The following is a 16,304-nucleotide window of genomic DNA, read 5'->3' on the forward strand; positions in this document are numbered from 1 at the left end:
TATAATATCCCACAAAATGTTCAATTATATTTTTTCTGCTAATGTATTCTTTTGTGTTATAGTGTGAGTAATTCTTATGGATCATGTGAAGGCCACTGATCCATTTCTTAGCTATGCCATATATACTGCTAAGCCTACCAAAGGCTTTCTTCAACTATGTCACTATATTTTTTCTAGCATTTTCATTTCATTTATCTCTGCTAAAATCTCCCATCTGTTCAAGCATGTTGTTCACCTTTTCCACTAGAACTTTTAACTTATTCATTATAGTCATTTTAAATTCCCTGTCTGAACTTGATTCTGTTAATTATTTTGACCCTTAATAGTGTTTCTTTTTTGTCCCTTGATAGTAACTTGTCTCTTTCTTGTTTTTATGTGTTTTATAATTTTTAGAAAATACGAAACTGAGGTAAATATTTTTGCCAGAAATTGGCATGCTTCCCTTTCTGCTATGCCTTAAGTATGCTGGGTTGAGTTAATCTAGTTAGGAGTTTAGCTGGGCTTGGGTTTTATTGTTTACTTTTGTTTGAAGTTTGTTATTGATATCATTATCCACAGTGTACTACAAGCTTCAGAGTCCTCTAACATTACCTTATACTTAATGTAGGGCTAGACTGAGTGTTTTTCTCAATGTTCCTGTTCCACCTTCAGCTTTAGGTGTTTCCTCTAAGCCTGTGCCTCAAAGAAGGATTTTTTTTCACACTGTTGTCCATTCCCCAGTGGTAAACCACTATTACTTATTACTTAATGCATATTAGTCTGGTAGGAAGTTGTATGTATTCTCTGTTGTCATAATTATCCTATTTTAAGCAAGCTTTGTATCTCTGGGTATTGGGGATGGGACTTGTTCAGTGATTCTGCCTCTTACAGCACACCTTTAATGGTCAAAGCCTAGGATGGTTTCTATTTGAAGTCCAGTAGTAAAGAAATTTTTTCTTTTAATTTCCCCCAGCTGAAATGGGTTTTCAGTGTATCCCTGTGGGTAACAGAATTTGCTTCACTTAAGAGTATTGTACAGTGGAACTTTGTGCCTTTCCTACTACCCTCCTTGGGCCTACACTTAAGGGTGGCTTTCCCCATTCTACCACTCTGCCTTCCATCTTTTTCATGAGAATTTGATGAATTCCACTGAGAGAAGCCTTCAAGTGGCTGCAAATTCTCATGCTTACCCATATCTAGCTTTTAACAACTGGTTAAATATTTTAGCTTAATATTTTTTCTGAGTTAAGAATTCTGAGGTATAAAGATTGATTTTATCTTTTAAAATGTTGCTCCTTTGTCTTCTATCTTGTATAATTTCTTACGAGAAGTCTATGAGTCTTCTTTTCTTTGTTCACCTATACGTAATATACGTTTTTCCTCTGTTTTAAAATTTTTCTCTTCAATGGTTTTTAGTAATTTAATTACAGTATGCCCTGTGTGGTTTTCTTTGAATTTATACTGATTTTGGTGTATTAATCTTCCTGGATGTATGGGTTTAATTTTCATGAAATTTAGAAATTATGATTTCAAATTGTTTTTCTGATTCTTCCCGTTTTGGTAATCCAGTTACAATGATATTAAACAGTTTGGCTTTTTCCAATATGTCCCTTAGGTTATGTATATTTCTTCAGAATATACAGAACTATGCTTTATTTTTTATAATATCTTTTACAATAACATAATGCTCACTGATTTTCCCCTGCATTACATAACCAGATGTTTATTCTATTCAATCAATTTTTAAATACAGGTATGTGCTTTTCATCTTTAGAAATGTGTCTCTTCCATTTCTTCTCTCATTATTTTCATGTTTTACTTTACATCTTTGCACATAGTTATAACACATGTTAAGGTCTTTGTATTAACCTCATCAACTGTCACTTCTGTATCTGTTTCTATACACTGATTTTTCTCATGGTAAATGTGTCAGTTTTTCTGCTTTGCACGTATCTATTAATTTGGGGTTGGATGCTGGATATTTCTGAGGGATGAATTTTGGTGTCTTCCTCTTAAGACTGTTGTAGTTTTTTTCTGGAAAGCAGTTAAATTATTTGGAGATTAGCTTGGTGTTCTTCAAAGCTTATTGCTAAGCATTGTTAGGACAGTTATAGGATAGCACTTTTTCTACATCTAGCTTAGCTCTCCTCTGAAGGCATTATCCTTCTAGAGTGTGTACTGAATGTCCTGGTTATTTAACAAGGTTTCTTGACTTTTGATGGCCACAATTCAAACATTCTCAGACCTGTGTTAGCTTTGAGGATTATTCTTCTTACAATTCCTTGCCACGTTTTTCACTGCATACATTTGGCTTATTATTTAGCAACAAACTCTAGGAAACTTCTATGCAGATTTATGAAACTTTTTTCACTATCTCCTTTCTGGTACTCAGCCCCACAAATCCTGGCTGCCTGTAGCTCCCTCATCTCCAAGATTTGTCTTCTCAGTTAAGCAGGACTTTCATGATCTATAGCGGTCTTCATCCCTGTACCACCATCTGAAAAGTTCCACCATGCAGGAAACTGTCAATTGCAGGGCTTATTTCATTTATTTATCTTCTTTATGGATCACTTTCAACTGTTCAGTGTCTGACAATAACATTTGCATTTTTTTTTTCAGTTTCTAGTTGTTTATGGTGGGAAGGCAAGTGTGGTCCTAGTTAATTATGGCTGCTAGCAATTTTTGAACAATTTATTTATGTATTTAGAGCTTTTCTAGATTTCAATTTATTTCATTATCCCACTTTATAATCAAAAGGCCTGGATGATTTTTCCTTGTTCCTGAAATGTCTCTATACATGTCAATTCCAGCTCTCACAGATCGGGCATCCACCGTCATGCACAGAAGTTGCTCATAGGCAATCTGCTCTTCTATGAGCGCTTGCTTCTCTTTGAGAATTTGGTTTATCAGGGTTTCTTTGCATTTATCACTTTTCACTATCCCCATAGAACAGTATGATTTTTATTTTGACTTATATTTCTTCTTATTACCAGGCAATGAAAACCTTTCACATCCATCTCTATCTGACCAAGAATGAAAGCCGTGTAGTTTTCACAGTATATTTTAGTAAAATGTTACTAATACAACTTCTTGTTGACACACTCAATAAATTAATTGGTCTTTTAAAAAGCAGTGAGGCAAGCATTCAGATTTCTTGAGACATAAATCAACCTAAAGGCTTTCTTCAACACAATTCTTTATGTCACAGGATCTAAAGCCCCTCTTTTTGCTCACCTTTGCTGAACTGCAGCTTTTGGTAAAGAGATACTTTACAAGCTGAGCTCTTTTGGGAGTTCTGCATAGGGATAAGGGCAATGGTTCCTCATCCTAACATGCCATCCCATTCTTGGACTTCAACACAGAGAAAGCAAGTTAGGATATGTGTATTACACGTAGCCTCTACCTCTCTCGAGACAGGATTTTTCAGTCTCTTCTCCTCTGGTATAGAATTAATCTCTGTCCTTTCTAAATGCAGCCTCAAGTTATAACCTTACCACTTGGCATTCATGAAAACTGGCTTACTCTAGGAAACAAATCTGTAAAGCTTTTACAAATACTCACCTGACAGTGAGACTACCTGTGAAAAGCCTTGTTTTAAAAGCAAACATATATGAAAGATCAGGAGCATAGATTATAGAACTAAAGTTTTAATGAAATCATGAAAAATAAAGAATACAGACTTTTTATATACTAATTCTTTTTATTTATTCTGAAACATTGATCTTTTGCCACAGTCAGTCCTTAGGGTTCCTCCACATGGTACCACCTGATGCAAAAAAGATAATTAAAATTTGTGTCCTGTTTTTATTCTCCAGGATAAAAATAATGGAGGTAGGACCACTAATTTTTAGAAATTTGCTTCACTGAATAAATTCCATAAGTATGGAGCGTGGGCAGAAGTGAAAGGGAAAAACTGATTTGGGGGAGTCAACTTCTTAGGAAATCCTTATTTCTTCTGAAGGCGAGTTAAAGATTGACAAAATATATATAGATAAACAAATACAGTTATGAAAGAATACTGATAACAGAGGTAAAGATGTATAGGAAATATATGCACAGTGTTTTTGATAATTATTAACTAATCCATTAAGCAAATTGTTTTGAAAGCCAATACTACACTGTCTGATACTGTAGCTGCTAAGTGCATATGAGTAAATTTAAATTAATCAAAATGGAATACAATTGAAATTCAGCTCCTCAGTCCCACTAACCACATTTGAAGGGCTCAGTAGGCACATATGTCAGGTGGCTGTCCTACTAAACTGTGTAAATATAGAACATTTCATCATTGCAGAAATTGCTATTGGACAGTACTAGCCCAAAACATACTACATTCTGTCCTAGGCCCTTGTTTATAGAAATATACAGAATTTTTCTGCCTTCATGGGACTAAATATGTTGCTATATTCAGACAATAAACATGTAAACTAATTTGAGCTCATGTTAAGAATAAAATAAAAAAGATCATAGGAATCAAAGAGAAATTTCTAGGTCAGCGGGTAGTGGTGGTTATTTTATCCAGAATGTTTAGGGAAGACTTCTTTGAGGACATGGCATAGAAGTCTGCCATACCAAGACCCAAGATAAGAGCATTTGAATCAGAACAGAAAATACAAATATCCTGAGTTTTGTAAAGTTATCCTGAGACAGAAAAAAAAAAAAAAGAAAAACCAGAACATTTGATGAGGGCAGTCTTTACCAATGACTTATGAAAAGCAAAGAGATCTGAGAAAAGGATTGATTTAAACAGCTGTCTTCTCAGTGTGACCTCAAGGAGTCCCTGGAGTGGTGGTAATGGGGGTGTTAGAGGCAGGCTGTTAAAGGGGACACACATGTCTTAAGGGTCAATTGCTTTTCACCCAAGTTTGGATTCCTTTGGACACACACGTCCATCCATAGTGCTATACATTATGAAAACCAATCCTATGCCCATGGTCAGTTTCTTTCCCAAACTACATTTTTAAGGGCCTAAGCACATAAGATGTGGGAGAGCACCTTTTTCTCTGTCCCAGTTCTTTCCTGACAGTTACGAGTCAGATGCACCTTAGAGTCCTCTAGAGGGCAGCATTGCTTAATTCCAAATGCCATACACACAGTCTTGGGTCTTTGAAAAACACTGATGCAATACCTGTTAAGATGAAATTCTCCCAGAAGTTTCCTTGGAAATAGAAATAATTCAACACAATTTTTGAAAGATGTGCTTGGGAAATTTTCTGTGAAAAGATATTCTTCTTTAAATGTTCACAAGGATAAATTAAACCCTTGAGGCTAGAGTTTTCTCTCTTGCCAGTTTGGTTACATCATCTCTCAGGTTCTCATCACAAAATCAAGCTCTCCCCCAAAGACTCCCATAAGTCTTCATTCACCTCCTCCTCTGTCCAGGAAACATTTATTCATCCTTCATGTTTCATTAGTCTTTGAGGAAACCTTCATGACCTCTTCTTCCCTGACCACCTCTCCCCCAACTAAAGATAAGGGACATGGAAGTGAAAGAAGTGTTCCTGGGAAAGAAACAAAGGGAAATAAGAAAGCATTTTATCACAATTTTGATGACAGTTTTGTACACTTAAGGAAATAAATTGAAAATGTCTGATACTAATGCTTGAGACTAAGGTTAAAAATAAATGATTTATTTGTGTGTTCATCTGGGGCTGAAAGAGCAAACCAATCCATTAATTAATAAGTCTTTTATATGGTTTCTATGTGCTTTGAATGGTGCTCTTGAATAGAAGATATTCTGGAGTGAAAAAGGAAATATATTTTCATTCTTGCTAATTTTAAAATATTATATCTGTTAAAACAACAACAACAACACAGGCCCAAAATGGCATCACTTATGCTAAAGCCCATGATACCAAACCTAGATTTAATACCTAATTGCAGTTTCAACCTTCACCAGGAATGTAATTTTTCTTAATTGAGATACAGTTGATGTACAATATTATATAAGTTACAGGTGTACAACATAGGAATTCACAATTTTTAAAGGTTATACTTCATTTATAGTTATTATAGAATATTGGCTATATTCCCCATGTTGTATAATATATCCTTGTAGCTTATTTTATACCTAATAGTTTGTATGTCTTAATCCCCTATCCCTATATTGCCCCCTGCCACTTCCCTTTCCCCACTGGTAACCACTAGTTTGTTTTCTATATCTGTGAGTCTGTTTCCATTTTGTTATATTCACTAGTGTTCTTTTTAAAATTCTGCATATAAGTGATATCATACAGTATTTTTTTGTCTCATTTCACTTAGCATAATACTCTCCAAATCCATCCATGTTGTTGCAGATGGCAAAACTTCATTTTTTTATGGCTGAGTAGTATTCCATTGTATATATATACCACATCTTCTTTATTCACCCCTCTGTTAATGGTCACTTAGTCTGCTTCCATATCTTGGTAATTGTAAATAATGCTGCTATGAACATTGGAGTGTATGTATCTTTTCAAATTAGTGTTTTCATTTTTTTGTTTGTTTTGGATATATACCCAGGAGTGGAATTGCTGGGTCATATGGTAGTTCCATTTTTAGTTTTTTGAGAATCCTCCATACTGTTTTTCACAGTGGCTGTACCAATTTACATTCCCACCAACAGTTTGTGTCATCTTCAATTTCTTTCATCAGTGTCTTATAGTTTTCTGAGTACAGATCTTTCACCTCCTTAGGTAGGTTTAATCCTAGGCATTTTATTCTTTTTGATGCACTGGTAATGTTACTGAGTCCCAAGCTCGTACTGCTCGCCACATGACAGGCCAATCAAATCAAGAGACAAGTTGTTGGGCAAGGAATAGCAACTTTATTCAGAAAGCCAGCAGAGAAGATGGTAGACTAGTGTTCTAAAAACCCATCTTGCCTGGGTTTGTATGCTAGTTTCTTTCATAGAGCAAAGAGGGGGAAGTGAGGAGATAAAGTAAAAAAAAGGCAATAAGATGTTGCAAATATTTCCTAGTTCCAGCCAGACTCTGGAGGGGGTGGATGTTAATTTCTTCTTTCCTGCAGCCATGCATAGGTGGGCCTGGTCAGGATGTTTCCTGTGAGCTAAACAAAGGTATTTTAGTTTAAGCTCAGGCATAGGAGGCAGGGTTCCCGGAAATAGGCCATTAAAGCTACAGGCAGCATCCCTTTAGTGACTAACTTGTAGCAAAAGCACTAAAATACGAAGGTTAAAGTAAAAGAAACATCCAATATGGAGTCAGATTTGTTCTTCCCTCTTACAGTAAATGGAATTGTTTCTTTAATTTCTCTTTCTGATAGTTCATTGTTAGTATACAGAAATGCAACAGATTTCTATAAATTTTGTATCCTGCAACTTTACTGAACTTATTGATAAGCTCTAATAGTTTTCTGGTGGCATCTTTAAGATTTTCTGTGTATAGTATCATGTCATCTGCAAACAGTGACAGTTTTCATTCTTCCTTTGCAACTTGGATTCCTTTCTACTAGATGTAATCTTTTTTTAAGTAAATTTATTTATTAAATTTATTTATAAATAAATTTATTTATTTATTTTTGGCTGCATTGGGTCTTTGTTGCTGCGTGCGGGCTTTTCTCTAGTTGTGGTGAGCAGGGTCTACTCTGTGTTGCAGTGCGTGGGCTTCTCAATGCAGTGGCTTCTCTTGTTGCAGAGCACAGGCTCTAGGCACAAGGGCTTCAGTAGTTGTGGCATGTGGGCTCTAGAGCACAGGCTCAGTAGCTGTGGCACATGGGCTTAGTTGCTCCGCAGCATGTGGGATCTTCCCGGACCAGTGATCAAACTCGTGTCCCCTGCATTGGCAGGCAGATTCTTAACCACTGTGCCACCGGGGAAGTCCCTACTAGATGTAATCTTAATCAACCAGTTTATAATTTTCTGCTCAACACTAATGTGGTAATCTGTCACATGAACACTCTCCATCCCCCAGAAAAAGAAGAGGCAATCTGCGTAATAAAAAGATGTTCTGACCTAAAATTAATCATGTCTTTTCTTTTGCTAAGAGCTCCCTTGCCCCACCCTTCTTTCTATAAAAACCTTCCATTTTGTACAACACCTCAGAGCACCCTTCTAGTTGCTAGATGGGATGCTGCCTGATTCATGAATCACCTAATAAAACCAATTGGATCTTCAAATTTACTGGGGCTGAATTTTGTTTTCTAACACATCTATTATGGTGGTGCTATGTGAGACAATAAAATTATGTTCCGATTCTAGAACCTATCATAGCAAATTGTACTTTTTTTTTTGCACATATCAGCCCCTTTAATACATATTTGCTCAATTGAGTTGACCTAAGTTTGATTGCTTAGTAAATTTAATTATTGCATAAAATTTGGATTTACTTCAAGGAAATGAAGCAATTACTTAGATCATTATTTGGGTGAAGCAAGTAGCAAGTTCAGAAGAACAGATGTCTATACAGTCCAAATATCACGATAAAATTCACTAGGTAATAATTCAAGTTGCACATTTGCCTAAAAAATATAGTTGAAAAACACTATCAATTGGCATGTGGTTAAAATGATTTTATATCAAGGAATCATTTTTCCCCTTTCTGGCAAAAAATTTAAAAAGCTATCTAAAATAATCTATACTTTGGGAGAATTGCCAACACTGGATCCAGTTTTTTTGCCACTGTAATAAAGTTAGCTTAAAGATAACTCATGTTTAATAAAAAAAAAAAAGCTTCTTCTCTATATTTTCTTTATAAACTCTTTTAGAAGTGCCAGTATTTTTTGAAGATTAAATAATGTTAGTTTTAATGTAACAAAACAAGATCTTTTTTGTTTTATTTCCTTTTTATTCATAAACATTTTCAGCCTTACCCCTTACTTTCACCTAAATGAACCACATATGCTAAATATTAAAATTCTGTGTACAGGAAACATACAAAGATATATTTCATAATTGAAGAATAAATCGTGTTAATACAACTGGAAACAGAGACCCAGGTTTCAGGGGCTTCCCTGGTGGCGCAGTGGTTAAGAATCTGCCTGCCAATGCAGGGGACACGGTCCAGGAAGATCGCACATGCTGCAGAGCAACTAAGCCCGTGTGCCACAACTACTGAGCCTGTGCTCTAGAGCCCACGAGCCACAACTACTGAGCCTGCGTGCCGCAACTACTAAAGCCTGAGAGCCTAGAGCCCATGCTCTACAACAAGAGAAGCCACCGCAATGAGAAGCCCGTGCACTGCAATGAAGAGTAGCCCCTGCTTGCCACAACTAGAGAAAGCCCACACACAGCAACGAACACAATGCAGCCAAAAAATTTTTTTAATAAATTAATTAAATAAATTTTAAAAAGAGAGACCCAGGTTTCATACACTCACTCACATATCCATTGTCTTAACACATATTTATTAAATAAATCTTACATGAATCTCTGCTCTCAGTGCTAGGTACTGCTCTCAGTGCTCCTATGGTTAATGTGTGGATTTAATAGTTTTAACAATCAAGTATGTAATTAGGAAAATAACAGTGTGACAGAGAACTTTAAAGAAGATAATGATTCCTTTTCACTTTACTTTTACCTACAAGAGGTATTGAAGAACTTCGGGTAGTAGAGAAATCACCTCCACCTCAGGACATTTTGAAAAGTTTCAAAAGAAAAGTTGAATTTGAGATACATCTTATAAGAGAGGTAAGATTTCTTTAGGTACCAAGGGAATAAGAGTGTGTTGGTTGGAGTGAATAGAAGAAACTAAAGTGGGAATGACACATAATGATAGCAGTCATTTATTTAGTGCTTACTATTTGTCAGGTAATTTATCTCCTATAATTCTCACAATGACCTTAAATCCTCATTCAGTAAATGGGGAAACTCAAGATCAAAGATACTGAGTAATTTGCTGTAGGTCACACGGCTGTTAGGTAACAGAGGCTGAATTCACTCCTCAGAGCTCTCTGACTCTTGATTAAGAGAGTCACCTACTTAGATCTCTTGTTCCTGGATCACAATTCATACTAAAGAGAACTCAGCTTTAAGACTCAAAAACCTATTCTAGGGAAGCCTATAAGTGAAAAACCACATGTGCCAGTAGCTAAGCAATGTCTTGTTTCAATGCAGAAATGATATTTACAGTGAAACTGACCTTTCTTGTATGTAAGAGATTCAATACAGGATTCCATTTACTATGGCAGGATATGAAATTAACTCATGAGATTTGAACTTCCTGGTACTTTCAAACCAAGACTTAAAAAAACCCTGAAATTTACAACAAGCATATTACAACTAGTGACTAAATGGGAGCACTGGGAGAAGTACAGTTGTAACAAAAGAGTTTAGATAACTTTTTATTACATTGGACTGTCTCCCTGCCTTAGTTCAAGGTTCTGATATTAGATTTCACTGGGGAAAAAATGAATTGAGATAACATCAGATAAAGCAGCGTATTGTGAAAATTATGCATGGGATATCCCTATGAAATGAAATATTCCCCATCACTTAAACTAGAGTTGTATTAGAAGTATAAAGGCTTCCCATAAAATACATACAATACGGTCTAGTTCATATAACTTTGATTATATTTTCATCAGTCAAAACTGATGAAATTTAATTCAAAATTAATTCAAAATTAATTTGGAAGGTGAAATGTAAGTGTGTGTGCAAAACTCTGGATTTAACACTGTAGTGATTATGGTAACCTAAAAATATAGAGACCTGCAATTTAGAAAATGTTACTTGTGGTTGAGGATTAAAGAAGCAAAGGAAATCCATTGCTTTACTCTGACTCACATTTTCTACACAGGAAGCTTAAATTCATCTCATGCACGCACACACACACACACACACACACACACACTTTCAAGTAACCTTTGTATTCCACTAGGTAGATGCATGCTGGAATTAATTACTTTTGTCAGCCAAAGACAGCACCAATGAACATTCTCAAATGTTACCTTATCACACAAAAAAGACTTACAGTTTTTATTATGATCTTTTTGTCTCTTTTTGTAGACACTTATGATGAAATTTCATCTTTAGTGATGGCATTCATTGCAGTATTAGGAAAGGATATTTTCTCTTTTGGAGATAAATGGTGAGTTGACATTTTTGAGTCTCACTGGATTAACACAGAACCAGCTAGGGAAAAAAAAAGTTAAAAATGAAAAGTAGAATATAAAAAGTTCAGAAAAGCTTTCCTTAAGTTGACAGTTTGCTATGAAAATCCATTTCCTTAGTTCTTTTAATTTAACTAGAAATCTTTCAGTAAAGCTCACTATTTAATAAAATGGTTTTATAATATACAAAAAATGAAAATGTGATATCTAAGGGCTAAACTAATATGGGAAATATTTTCTTGAATCCAATAAAATGTTATCATTAAATATAATTTAACAACTCCCTGATAATGGAAACTAAAACTAACATTGTACCAACTGTAGTTATAATGGCTTAAGAACAGGAAGATATTTCTCTTGGATATGCATATATTTTATATTGAATGAATCAAAAAGTATGTATGTACCTGCAATCCTACACTGTAATGCATGTATTCCTTTTAAAATAATGGCTTCCTGTATAATTCAGTTAATTGACATTTAAGCAGCACAAACTTTGTAAAACAAACCAGGTGCATTGGAGTGATCAAAAAAAATAGGCATAGTTGTTTGTGTTTTCAGGGGATATTTAATCTCTTTTGTTTCACAACCAAATTCAGTGCTTTTCAAATTTTAGTGAGCATCAGTCTCATGTGTGTGCCAGTCTAGGATTTGATTTTACTTTTCTTACAAGCTAATATATTAGTCTGTTACTTTTCCATGGATGCTGGTAGGAGACACGAGACTCCAAGTTCAGAGATAAAGGGCTTTGTTACTCACAATGTAGCAAACAGTATGTGAACATCAACAAGTGCTTCATTTCCTTGCCCCCATATTCTCCAGAAGTGATGTAGAGTGCCCTAGGGATGCCTGCACATGATCCATGTTGCTAGAATCTAGGTGACTGAAACAGAATTATGTTTCAATCTCCTAGCTTCCCTTTTGGCCAGGCTGCCACCCAGAGGGTGTACCAATCAGGCCGACCTGAGGTTACTGGTAGGAGAAAGACACACATCACGCCCAGGAATAGTCAGGGAAGAATCCTGAATTTTCAAAATAGTTTTATATATTTCACCTCCCCTTTCCTGTGATCATTACCCAGGAGGAAGGTAAGAGGAGATCAACCCATTCTGAGATGGCCACATTCAGTGATCACACTGTTTTACCAGGAAGAGACAAGGTCAATAGAGTCAGAAATAATTTTTAGATGATTTTTTTTAAATGCATTCTACCTCTCAATGATGCCAGCAGCCTGAAGATGATAAGGGCCATGAATGTACATCAAATACCATGATAATCAGCCTATTTTTCAGTGGCCTTTAGGACAAAAGGCAAACCATTGTCAAACTGTAGATGGTTTGGAAAGTGGAACATGGCACAATTCAGATTTTAGAGTCATAGTTCGGTGGCCAGATTTTACTGATTGGACTGGAACAGCAACCCTACGACCAGAAAAAGTGGTGACAGTCATGAAGTACCACAGGTATCCTTAAGATAGGAATCAAAGATTCCATGTAGTCAATTTGCCAGAAGGTAGAGGCAATGACTCCTGCAATGTGTCATTCCACTTGTGAGTCAGATCAGATGGGTCAACTTTTGGCAAGAGTCACAAGTTTGGCATAAAGTAATGACTTCTAGATCAGAAACATACAATTCTTTATGAACAGTCTATGAAAGTGGAGGTATTGCCATGTCCAGTCCAATGATAAATTTAGGTAGTGATGGTGGCCATCTGAGTAGGCTTGATCAGCAGCTTGATTCCAGTTGGTCTCATTAGAGAATGGGCCCTTACCATAGACATCTACATGAGTAACTCTGTCTGATTGCCAGCTGAGATTTGTTTCCACAGTTCATGGCTCAAAAAAAAGGGGTGCATTTAATCCACCAGTCTGAGGTCTTCCAAGTGGTAGACCAGATACCTGGGATATTGGCAACAACCCAAGAATTAGTAAAAATGTGAAAAGATTCATCAAGGATAGTATTGGCCAGGGCTATTAAGACTACCTTGAGTTCTGCACACTGAGTACAGTAACCACATCCACCTTTGTTTACAAATATCTAGCACTAAGACTGAATACCAGTAGCGACCCAATGAACACCATTAAGTTTTTTTTTTTAATTTATTTTATTTAATTTATTTATTTTTGGCTGCATTGGGTCTTCATTGCTGGGCGCAGGCTTTCTCTAGTTGCGACGAGCGGGGGCAACTCTTCATTGCAGTGTGCATGCTTCGCAGTGCACATGCTTCTCGTTGCGGTGGCTTCTCTTGTTGCAGAGCATGGGCTCCAGGCGTGCAGGCTTCAGTAGTTGTGGCACACAGGCTAAGTAGTTGTGGTACACGGGCTTAGTTGCTCTGCGGCATGTGGAATCTTCCCGGACCAGGGCTCGAACCCATGTCCCCTGCATTGGCAGATGGATTCTTAACCACTGCGCCACCAGGGAAGTCCTAAGTTTTAATTTAGCTGAGCTATCAGTAAATCAGGCCTAGATATTTAGAAGAACACCTGTAAGTCAAAGACTCCATTGGGCCAGCAGTGTTGCTTCATGAAGGCATTGGAGTTGAAGATAATATTTCCTCCAAAGGTGTAGCTGCCTGTTTCTGATGTAAGGACAAAATGCTTCTCCAGCCAATCCAGATGTGCTCTTGAGTGTACCATTTCCATTCAACTAGTGAGGCTTGTTGGGTTCCTTCCTTGTCAGTAAGCCTGGACCTCATTTTATGTGTTTATTGTCCATTTCTACATATTTTCTGTGGATTGTCTGTATTATTTCCCCACTTTTCTATTCAGTTGTTCACACCTGTGTTGCTTTGTTGAAGTTTTTTTATATTGTTTTCCAATCTTTCATTGCTTGTCATTTATGGCATCTTTCACTATACAAAATTTATAATGTCTATATAATCAAGTCTATCATGTTATATCTATATGCCTTCTGGGTTTGGTGCATCACCTCAAAGATATTCTTCTACTTCAATATTATTAAAACATTTCTGTATGTTTTCTTCCAAATATTGTTTGTTTGAATTTTTAGCCCATCTAGATTTCATTTTTATATATGATGATTAGTATTCAAACTTTATTTTCTTCTAAATAGTCAAAATCCTAACAGCATGCATTGTATTATTCTTCCATTCCCCACTGATTTAAAATGCCTCCTTATTTTCATGCAAAAATTCCAAATATGCTGGAATATATATTCCAAATATATTTTGGACTGTTCATCTGAGTCTAAAATATTAACATGAGACTGTTGACAGGACAGGGAAATTATTATGTGATATTGTTTTGAAATGAATAGTAATTTTTAAAGCTATTGCCTTGTAGCTCATAATGTCATTGCATTTCTCAAATCATGCTTAAATGTGTGTTTTTTTCATTTTCTTTATAATGTTACAAGGAGTATTATTAATAGAGCTTACATTAAATTTAGGAAAAGACAGAATAAAATTTAGTTTTTATAAGCAACTATTCAATAGCAAAAATAGAGTCAATCTTAAGGCATCCTAATAACTAGGATCAGTAAGAAAAAACACTGCTTCATTCTATGTTCACATTTACTCCAATGTCGGAAAATCAAAGATGTGAGTGAAGCTAAGGATGATTAAGGATATGTATTTTCTTATTGTTACTTTATTTTTGTGTCAAGACCAAAAGCTACTGAAGTCCATATAATTGGCTTTTCAGTCTTAAGTGAAGGAAATATTCAATACGTATTATATTTAATTATGGATTACAGAGGTTTCATCATCACCAAGGAGGTAACTTCTCTAAGTTACATGAAATCCCCCAAATAAATCCTATATTGATTGACAATTGATATTAGATTATATTCAAAGCTAATTCCTGCTACTTGGTTCTTGAGTTTAGCCTTCAATCATGTGTATAGAACGTAGTCATTCATAGTTTAACGTTGGCGATCCTAACCATTCTAACAAGATGGAGGCTTGATTGCCTTTCTTTTAGGATAGAGAGTGCATGCTCAGCACTCTTTGCCTAATTATGTCATTTAATTATCACTATATTCCAGTCAATTAGATTTTGTTATTGTTCACTTTACTGATGGGGAAAACCATACTCAAAGAGAAAAAGTGATCTGCCCAATGCCAAGAGCTAACAAGGAGCAAATTTGAAATTTAAAACCTTATCTGTAGTCTTCTGAAGTCCATGATATCACTGCTGTATCATCATTCAAATTAAGCTTCAAGGGACTAGCTTACAGGTGTACACCAATAGCTCTGAGCAATAACCCTGTGGATTGAATGAATGGGAGTGGAAAGCTTACAGCCAAGACACAGACATTTTCATTACTTCTGGGCACAGATCTATTAAGAAGAGTCAGAAATTTGTCATTATTTTGTTTTTAAATTCAAAGCATGTGTTCAAAACACATGTTCAAGAGTTACTTAGATCATTTCTCCCATGCCCCTTTTTCAAGAACACTTATGTTGTTTACTGGACTATAGCTTGGCCCCTTTGTTTCTGTTTGTTTTCATTTATGAACATGTAAAAATCTCACGGGGACATATTACTTCCTTCCCTTTTTCTACCCGGTTTCCTTCCACTCAGTTGCCATAGGTAAGCAATTTCTTTAGCTCTGATTTATACTTTCACTTCTCTTTTTGAAAAAGAAAAAGAAGCTAAAGCAGATACATGTACATTTTCTTATTTCAAACATTATCTCTTTAAGATATAAGCTGAGTTACTTACCTGCTTAAAACCCTCCAGTGGCTTCACCTTACTCTTGTGATAAATCCAAACTCCTTCTATGATCTTCTAGAACCTAAATTATCTGCCATTGACTAACTCTCTGACTTCCTTTTCTAGCATTCTGCCCTTGGTCATTCCACTATATCTACTTGAATACACACATACTCATCCTTGCTCATGGCCTTTGAACTTGCTAAACTCTGCCTGCAATGCTCTTTACACTGTTCACCCTCTTACATTATTGCATTATCTGCTCTAATGTCACCTCACAGAGGACCTCTCTGGCAACCCCATTATCATGCTCTATACTCTTACCTTGCTTTGGTTGTTTTTCATAGCATTTGACACTACCCGAACTTGTATTATACATTTATTTGCTAGGTGATTGTTATCAGTACCACTCACTATAATTTAACCCCTATGAGGCAAGAACATTGTCTTGCTCACCATTCTGTCACCTGTGCTTGCAACAGTGCCTTCAAATAGTGGGTGATCAAAAAATATTTGTTAACTGTATTGATAAATTAATGAATCAATAGTTCCTCCATGTTTGTCATTTTTTTCCTTATTAATCTCATGGTGCCACCCTTTTGT

The 16,304-nt window shown here is 35.9% G+C and overlaps 3 long non-coding RNA genes across 11 annotated transcripts in view; 1 reads left to right on the top strand and 2 right to left on the bottom strand.

Moving 5' to 3' along the window:
* LOC309609593 overlaps positions 1 to 16,304 on the top strand; it is a 475,588-nt gene that overhangs the window by 416,281 nt on the left and 43,003 nt on the right. The gene's annotated exons all lie outside the window — the stretch shown is intronic.
* Positions 1 to 16,304, bottom strand: part of LOC309609610 — a 705,176-nt gene that overhangs the window by 60,356 nt on the left and 628,516 nt on the right. The window lies entirely within an intron of this gene.
* LOC309609588 overlaps positions 6,762 to 16,304 on the bottom strand; it is a 162,140-nt gene continuing 152,597 nt past the window's right edge. For all 9 annotated transcript variants that reach the window (XR_014233486.1, XR_014233487.1, XR_014233488.1 and 6 more), the window contains 2 exons: positions 10,887 to 11,047; positions 6,762 to 7,026 (listed from right to left, as the gene is read on the bottom strand). This is a non-coding gene — a long non-coding RNA (uncharacterized lncRNA). The remainder of the gene's footprint in view (positions 7,027 to 10,886; positions 11,048 to 16,304) is intronic.

Source organism: Balaenoptera borealis (assembly GCF_965194805.1).
Source record: "Balaenoptera borealis genome assembly, chromosome: 13".
Classification (NCBI taxonomy): Eukaryota; Metazoa; Chordata; class Mammalia; order Artiodactyla; family Balaenopteridae; genus Balaenoptera; species Balaenoptera borealis.